This window comes from Bidens hawaiensis, unplaced genomic scaffold (genome assembly GCF_021521415.1).
Source record: "Bidens hawaiensis isolate Kalapana, Puna unplaced genomic scaffold, B.hawaiensis_p1.1 tig00000055_1, whole genome shotgun sequence".
Lineage (NCBI taxonomy): Eukaryota > Viridiplantae > Streptophyta > Magnoliopsida > Asterales > Asteraceae > Bidens > Bidens hawaiensis.
The window spans coordinates 8,890,054-8,897,526 of record NW_027491016.1 but is presented as its reverse complement, the minus strand read 5'-3'; the positions used below and the strand labels follow the sequence as shown (position 1 = coordinate 8,897,526).

At 33.4% G+C, this 7,473-nt stretch overlaps 1 pseudogene; it reads right to left on the bottom strand.

The window, feature by feature from the left end:
- Nucleotides 1–1,327: 1,327 nt before the first annotated feature.
- On the bottom strand, nt 1,328–5,093 carry LOC143546503 (kaempferol 3-O-beta-D-galactosyltransferase pseudogene; annotated as a pseudogene).
- Between the last annotated feature and the right edge of the window lie 2,380 nt (nt 5,094–7,473).

Genomic DNA, 7,473 nt, shown 5'->3' with positions numbered 1-7,473 from the left:
ACCTCCATATACCAAATTTGTACAAGCTATATCTGAAGAAGCAAATAAGATCAGGAAGCATGTTAGTGCATAATGTCTAATGCTTAGGTCTTGTAGGACTTGGATTGTATAGATAGCAGTGTTTGGAATGCTATTGTAACGTTAAACGTATATGAGTTATACGCCGTATAACATGTGCGGCGCATAACATATGCGTCGTATATGATACACAACCTATAAGCATCAAGCTTCCCTATAAATAGGGATCTTGACATATGGGTTTCAAACACTTGGTCCAATTTGTACATGTTCTATTATTTTATCATATTCAAGTTGTGCTTCACGTGGCAAAACATGACAGATAGAAGACATCACGATACGCGACGACCCCCTTCCCACGCCGTCGCGATACAAGATGAGTTCCATAAGTCGCCTATAGGGGGGGCTTTTCATTCACAATCCCAAATACACCCTACAACACACACATAACCACAGCACATGCCTCGAGCTCGAGCCTCGAAGTTCCGACGGTTTGACCCCAATACACGACGTAGAGCAATTCGGCGTTACACTTCAAGTACCCGTGATAAGGTAGGGGTTCCGCTTAAGTTATTTTATTATATGACTTATGATTAAGGGGTTATTTAACAAATAGATTAGATGTTATAACCCATTTAAGGGCTATCCGGGTTTGGTGAGACCCATGATCTGCGAAAATTATTGTTTGATTATGAAAGAGTTTCACAAATAAATAAGATGCTATAACTCATTTAAGGACTATACAGGTTTGGTGAGACCCATACCCGCCAATTTGGGTCAAACGTATGAGAAGCCTCAAATCACAAATCAAGCAATCTGGTGGCTTGAGAGGGGGTGGAAAGAAACCAGAGAGTGACATATAGGATTTTTTTAGTAGGCATTTAGATAGATAGATAGATAGATAAATAGATAGATAGATAGATAGATAGATAACACTTAGTAGTGGTACTTTCTGTGACTCTGTGTAAGCAAGCATATGTAATATTTTCTGTTAAGAACTTTCTTCCTAAGTTGTCTCAAGCAAATATAGCAAATCTTCATCTTCTACTCATATCTTAAGGATTTTTTATATTTTACATGTGTTATAACTCATATTGAATAGTATTGATGTGGAAAATCAATGCTTAAAGATTATAGTAATACTGCAATCCACTTAATATAAAGATTATACATTCAAATCTTATTATTAAACATGGCTTATATTACACCAACTTCAAGCCATTCTTATTTAACCCCATCATACTGCAATCCACTTAACATAACGTTAAGACAACATCTATGAATTGTACATAGAGTAATCCAATGAAGTTCAAAAGTTCAATTCAGGGTGGGTCACCACTTCTACCAAAGTCTGGAAATTTTGATAAGAACTCCCATTTGGTGTAATAGCATTGTGAGCAAGATCTTTCAGTGCTTTAATTTTCTCATTCTGGGTTTTTGACAGTAACTGAACTTTTTTTAAAACAAAACAAGTTGCATGTTTTGTGAAATTTCCGCCTTGGATTCGCAATCCAGTTCCCCAACACTCAACCATCCAAGAATTTATATAATGATCACCGAGAAATGGCCTATATATCATTGGTACACCAGCTCCTAGACTCTCCAATACTGAGGCCCATCCACCATGTGTTACAAACGCCCCTATTTGCAACATGATTCAAGACTTGATCCTGAGGAGCCCAGGGTACCACTTTCCCGGTCCCATTAGCACTTGTTCTCTCCAAGAAACCTTCAGGGAAATGCTTATTGGAATCTTTGTTTACCGACCAAAGGAATGTGGTTTTGGTCTCTTTAAGTGCATTAGCCAACTCGACAAGTTCGTGAGGTGGAGGCGTACATAACCTGCCAAAGCATATGTAGGTAACCGATTTGTCTGTTGATTATTTAACCATGAAATGCAAGAAAACTCATCAGATTTTGTTTGTTTTTTCTTTGGATATAAGATGAAAGGGACCAATGTTGAGAAAGTTGTTCAAATTGGAAGAGAGGTTTTCGGTTGGATCATGGATCAAGTTCTTGGAAAGAATTTATGGGAACGGCAGCTGCCGTAGATAGGGCTCTTCCCATTTTATGTAGCATGGTTGAAAACGGTGATTCAAGGTTTCCCAATACAACTCCACTTGGCAAGTCACCTAGTCGAATTGCTTTGAGTCCGGGGATCAAGTCAATAATTTCGTCATTGGGTCCGGCAGATCCTGTTAACACAAATGTTGGTACAAAAAGTGTATGTCATTTCAGATATATAAGGCCCATGAAGGCTATGAGCCAGGGGCGGATTTACATGGAATGTAGGGGGTGCACGGGAACCCCCGGTTTCGAAATTATAGTGTAATGTTATATATAAAATTTGGAGTTCACCCCCTTATAAAATTGGAGTGCATCCATTAACACAAATATAAAACAGGTGCAGCGTTCCAAGGCGTTTGTTGATTGCACTTGTGTCCCGTGTTCGAGACTTTTTGTTGGATGGTTTTTCATTTATTAATCTTTTTGTGGTAAGCTCTGTTGAAACTTTGAAAGGGATGCATATGAGTTTTTGAAACTTTTTAATTCTCTCCATATGAACTTGTTACCATAGGATTTGATTATTTTCAATCAAGAAATTTTAATATCAACCCCTGTAATTCTAGGAAAAATATAAAATAAACCTTTTGTTTTAATTTGAGATTTTAACAACTCTAGGATTAAACATTTAACATCTAGTTTGATTTGAATTTAAACAACTTTATACTAAAACATTTGATATCGATAATCATAACTAACCAAATTGATGAGATAAGTAATATTGTTATTAGATAATGATTTTTAAGTGTTCTACGTTTTCTGACTTTTTGTATATATTGTTATTAGAACCTTAACGTTCGTGCCATACTCAATTGAATATGTTATATATAGAGTCATCTATAGTACTATTCACATTATACGGCTCATAATCAATTACTATATGGATCTTTCATGTATCAGCACTTAGGTATTTCAGGAATAGTGCGTTTCCAAACAGGTAAATACATGTAAATCTGCTTTTCACCCCGAAAGTTCATAAAACAGTTTAAAAGAGGGGTAATGAAATTCACAGTTTAGGGGTAATGAAATTCACATTTTTTGGGAAGAAAAATGTATAGGGTACGACAAACAGCGCGAAAACGAGTGCTTTTTGGCCAATTTCTTGTAAATTTAGAAAAACATACCATTTTTTCGTAAAAATCCAAAATATTTTCACGGATCGCATAAAACATCCCAATGCTTATTTTGGAACTAACTTTCGCGTTTAAAGTCATAGCGGGTAGTTAAACGAGTATGTTTTTGTTTAACTGGTTTGCTATTGTACTAAGGACATAATATCAATACGTTGGCTTATAATATACGTGTATCACTTATAAATGAACCCCCGGGATATCCAAGTCATAACTAGACCCTTTTGGTTATTCGTTCGTTCGTTACACAATAAGCGGTTAATAGCTTATTCGATATGTGAATACTAAGGTGTACCCGGTTTTGTCACAAACGTCACAGCATGACATAATCGGATTGCATCGCATGGATGTAAACCAATCGCATAGCATGGATGCAAACCAATCGCATTGCATGGGTCCAAACTGGGTGCAAATCAGTAGCATCGCATGGATGCAAACCAATCGCATCGCATGGGTGCAAACCAGTTGCATCGCATGGATGCAAACGAATCTCATCTCTTGGCTAGTAATTCCAATCGCATTTCTCACCCGAATCGCATCGCATCGCATTTCCAACGAATCGCACCGCGTTTCCGTGCGATGCGATGCGGGTTGTTTGTCCGTTAACACAGTTCTCTAACTATTTTCATTCTCTAATGGCATTACTCTGTAAAATAGTAACCAAGTTTTAGAACTGTTCCAATCAGGTCATTGGTTTAAACTTTTGTTCCAATCAGGTCACTTAACTTTTAAAATTGCTCCAATCCTATGTATTTGACCTGAATAACAGGTTAATAGGCTTTTTTTTCAACTTATTTTACCTGAATGGCAGGTTATTTAGGTTTTATTCAATTAATAAAAAGAAGGGTTTACTCCATAGAATACTAACCAAGTTTTAAAGTTGTTCCAATTAGGTCACTGAAAAAATCTTTTGTTCCAATCAGGTAATTGAAGTTTCTTTTTTGTTCAAATTCTAAATATTTTACCTGAATAGCAGGTAATATAGGTTTTTTTTATTTTTTTTTTTAATATTTTGACTTTGCATAATAACTTTTCAAGATTGGGAAAATTAGTGAAAAATGCGAAATACAATTTTAAAATTCCAAAAATGGCAAAAAAAAGAAATCAAAAAATTGCAATAAATTGCGAAAATTTAAAAAAATTGCAAAAGTAATTACATAAGGTGGTGCAATATTTGTTTCAAAAATTATAACTCGAAAAGTCTATTAAAAGTATAACATCAGGTTGTACACAAATTATAATTTTCCAAAGTCTATCAAAATTCAAAACAAGATAATAAAACGATAAAAATATAACCATTACCTTTGTTTCTTTTTAATATTTTTGCAATTTTTTAAAATTTTCGCAATTTATTGCAATTTTTTGATTTATTTTTGGAATTTTAAAATTATATTTCGCATTTATACTAATTTTTCCCAATCTTTAAAAGTTATTACGCAAAGTCAAAATATTAAAAAATTAAACAAAAAACCTAGATTACTTGCTATTCCGGTAAAATATCTAAGATTGAAACAAAAAAAAAATTCAATAACCTGATTGGAACAAAAGATTTTTTCAGTGACCTGATTGGAACAATTTTAAAACTTGGTTACTATTTTATGGAGTAAACCCTTCTCTAATCTTTCCTTATGACTCGTTTCACTGTTATAACGAGTTCTGGGTTATAACAACCTTATCTACTTGGGTATTACACGGTCCAACCATACTTGTTCATCTCGAGCCTCACCCTTTAACTCTTTTACTATGAAGTTTATGTTTTTCTTACATGTTTCAACTCAATTTACTTTCTTTTCAATTTTCGTGCAAAACCAACTTTGTTTATCCGCCCTTTTCACGAACCAAACACTACTCGTTTTACCCGAACCTAACCAACTTACCCATTTACTCTCAAGTTCATTACTTTATCAATAGTCATGACCCCATCTATTATCCTACCAAGTTTCATGCAATTCCGTACACGAAAAGTAAGCTTTTTTTTAATTAAAAAAGTAACTAAGAGGTTTATGTTTGAAATCACTCGAATAGACCAAAACTATATCAAATAAACTCGGAATTGAGTGATTCAAGCGGCCACATAATCGTATTCGTCACGATCTACGAACCCATCAGCTCATCGTCACCGAAAATCGCTGCTACAGTCGCCGGAAAACCCAATAAGTCACCGGAAAACTTGCTTTTTCACTGTTACGGTTTCCATGGTAAAAACTGGACTTCCCGTCCTTTGATCGTGGAAATCTTCGTTTATATGTCTTGAACACTCAGTTAAAATTTGAGACCGATTCTACGGTTAGGTCTCTGGGAATCATCGGATCTTTGCTGGTTGCTCTCACAAAACAAGATTTTGGTAAAGAAGGAGGATGAGGTGAAGATGGTTCTAAAATGAGATGGTGGCAACGTTTATAGGAAAGGGGTAGGGTTTTATGTTTAACTTTTGATCTAATGACACTTAACCCCCTCGTAGTTTAGATAATTACATTTATCTTCTATAATTCATTTAGAACCCGATTTATTTAAATACCAACGAAACTTGGGATGTTATAGCATAGCCCAACGGAATTGGTTTACAAAGCGCCACATTGCGCCCATCGTATTTCTTTCGTGCCCGATCATGAGGCCGTGCATGTTAGTTGCTTCGCACCCTTGCTAAGACCACTGAATATGTGTCTTGTCATACAAGAATATTATCATGTGAGTCATCTTCATTATAAGGAAGTTATAAATTCTTCTTTCTAGCGATATGAGACAAGTTCTCATTTCTTATTTATACCCATGTGAGATAACTTCACTCTCTTCTTTCCCCAATATGGGACAAACCCACCTTCTTATTTCTTCAAAATGAAATAATCCAGATTCCCCTTGCTTATATTTTGGCATTAAGGGTGATGTTATTCTACAAATAGGGACAAAAATGAGAATGATTTGCAAAAAAAAAAACTCTAAAAAACAAAAATTAATTAAAAAAAATCCATAACTCAAAATTTAATAAAAAAGGAAAAATTAAAAACACAAAAACTTTTTCATCGACTTCCTCGTTCACTAAAAAAAAGAAAAAAGAAATAAAGAAAGAAACTAGAAAAAGACACAATGTTGAGGAAAGAAAATCATTGTGTTTTTTGTTTATCTTTGTCATTGATTTTGTCTTTTTTACTTAACATTGTTTCTTCTTTTTTTTTGATATTATGTTATATTTTGTTCAACATTGTTTTATATTTTGCGATTTTATTTACCATTGTGTTGTTTAATATTTTCAGCATTGCATCTTTTTCTTGGCATTGTGTCTTTTTGGCGTTTTTTTTGGAACGGGAATGATGTGGGAAACATTTTGGTTTTTTATTTTTTTTTGTTTTTTATTTATATTTTGAGTTGTGATTTTTTTTATTTTTAGATTTTTATTGGTTTTTTGTGTGACCGCAAATCCTTCTCATATCCTCATTTTTGTCTCCCTTTACATTTTAACTTTTCTCTGGTTTTAAAACATACAAAATGTTTTGTTTCTTTAGTGTTTATAATTTAGGGTCAAGTTGTTCTACAAAGGGGGAAAAATGAGAAGGGTGAGAAGAATTTGTAGCCCTCAAAAAAATAATAAAAAATTAATAAAAAAATCATAACTCAAATTTTAATACAAAACAAAAAATGTAAAAACACAAAAATTTTTCCAGCGTCTTCCTAGTTCTCAAAAAAAAAAAGAACAACCTCGAAAAAAGACACAATGTTGAGTGAAGAAGATCATTGTGTCTTTTTGTTTATCAATGTGCTTTGTGTTTATTTTCGTCATTGATTGTGTCTTTTTTTTCTTGCCATTATGTCTTTTTTTCTTGATATTATGTTATATTACTCAATAGTGTGTCATATTTTGTTCGCCATTGTGTTATATTTAGCGATCTATTGTGTCTTTTTTGGTTTATCGTTATGCTGTTTGTCATTTTTGGAATTGTGTCTTTTCGTTTTTTTTTGGGACGGGAATAATGGGGGAAACATTTTTGTTTTTTTATTTTTTTGTTTTTATTTATATGTTGAGTTATGATATTTTTATTATTTTTATTGAATTTTTAGGGGTTTTTTTATAGACACAAATATTTCTCACACTTCTCATTTGTCTCCCTTTTCATTTTAACTTTACCCTTATAATTTATTTTATTTAAATAATTTTTCACGTTTTCTTTTTATTAAATTATTTAATTTCCGATGTAATCCTATAGCATACGTCCGTACAGAAACACCTCGAAACTAATATCAAATGGAAAAAGTGTCTGTCCTATCG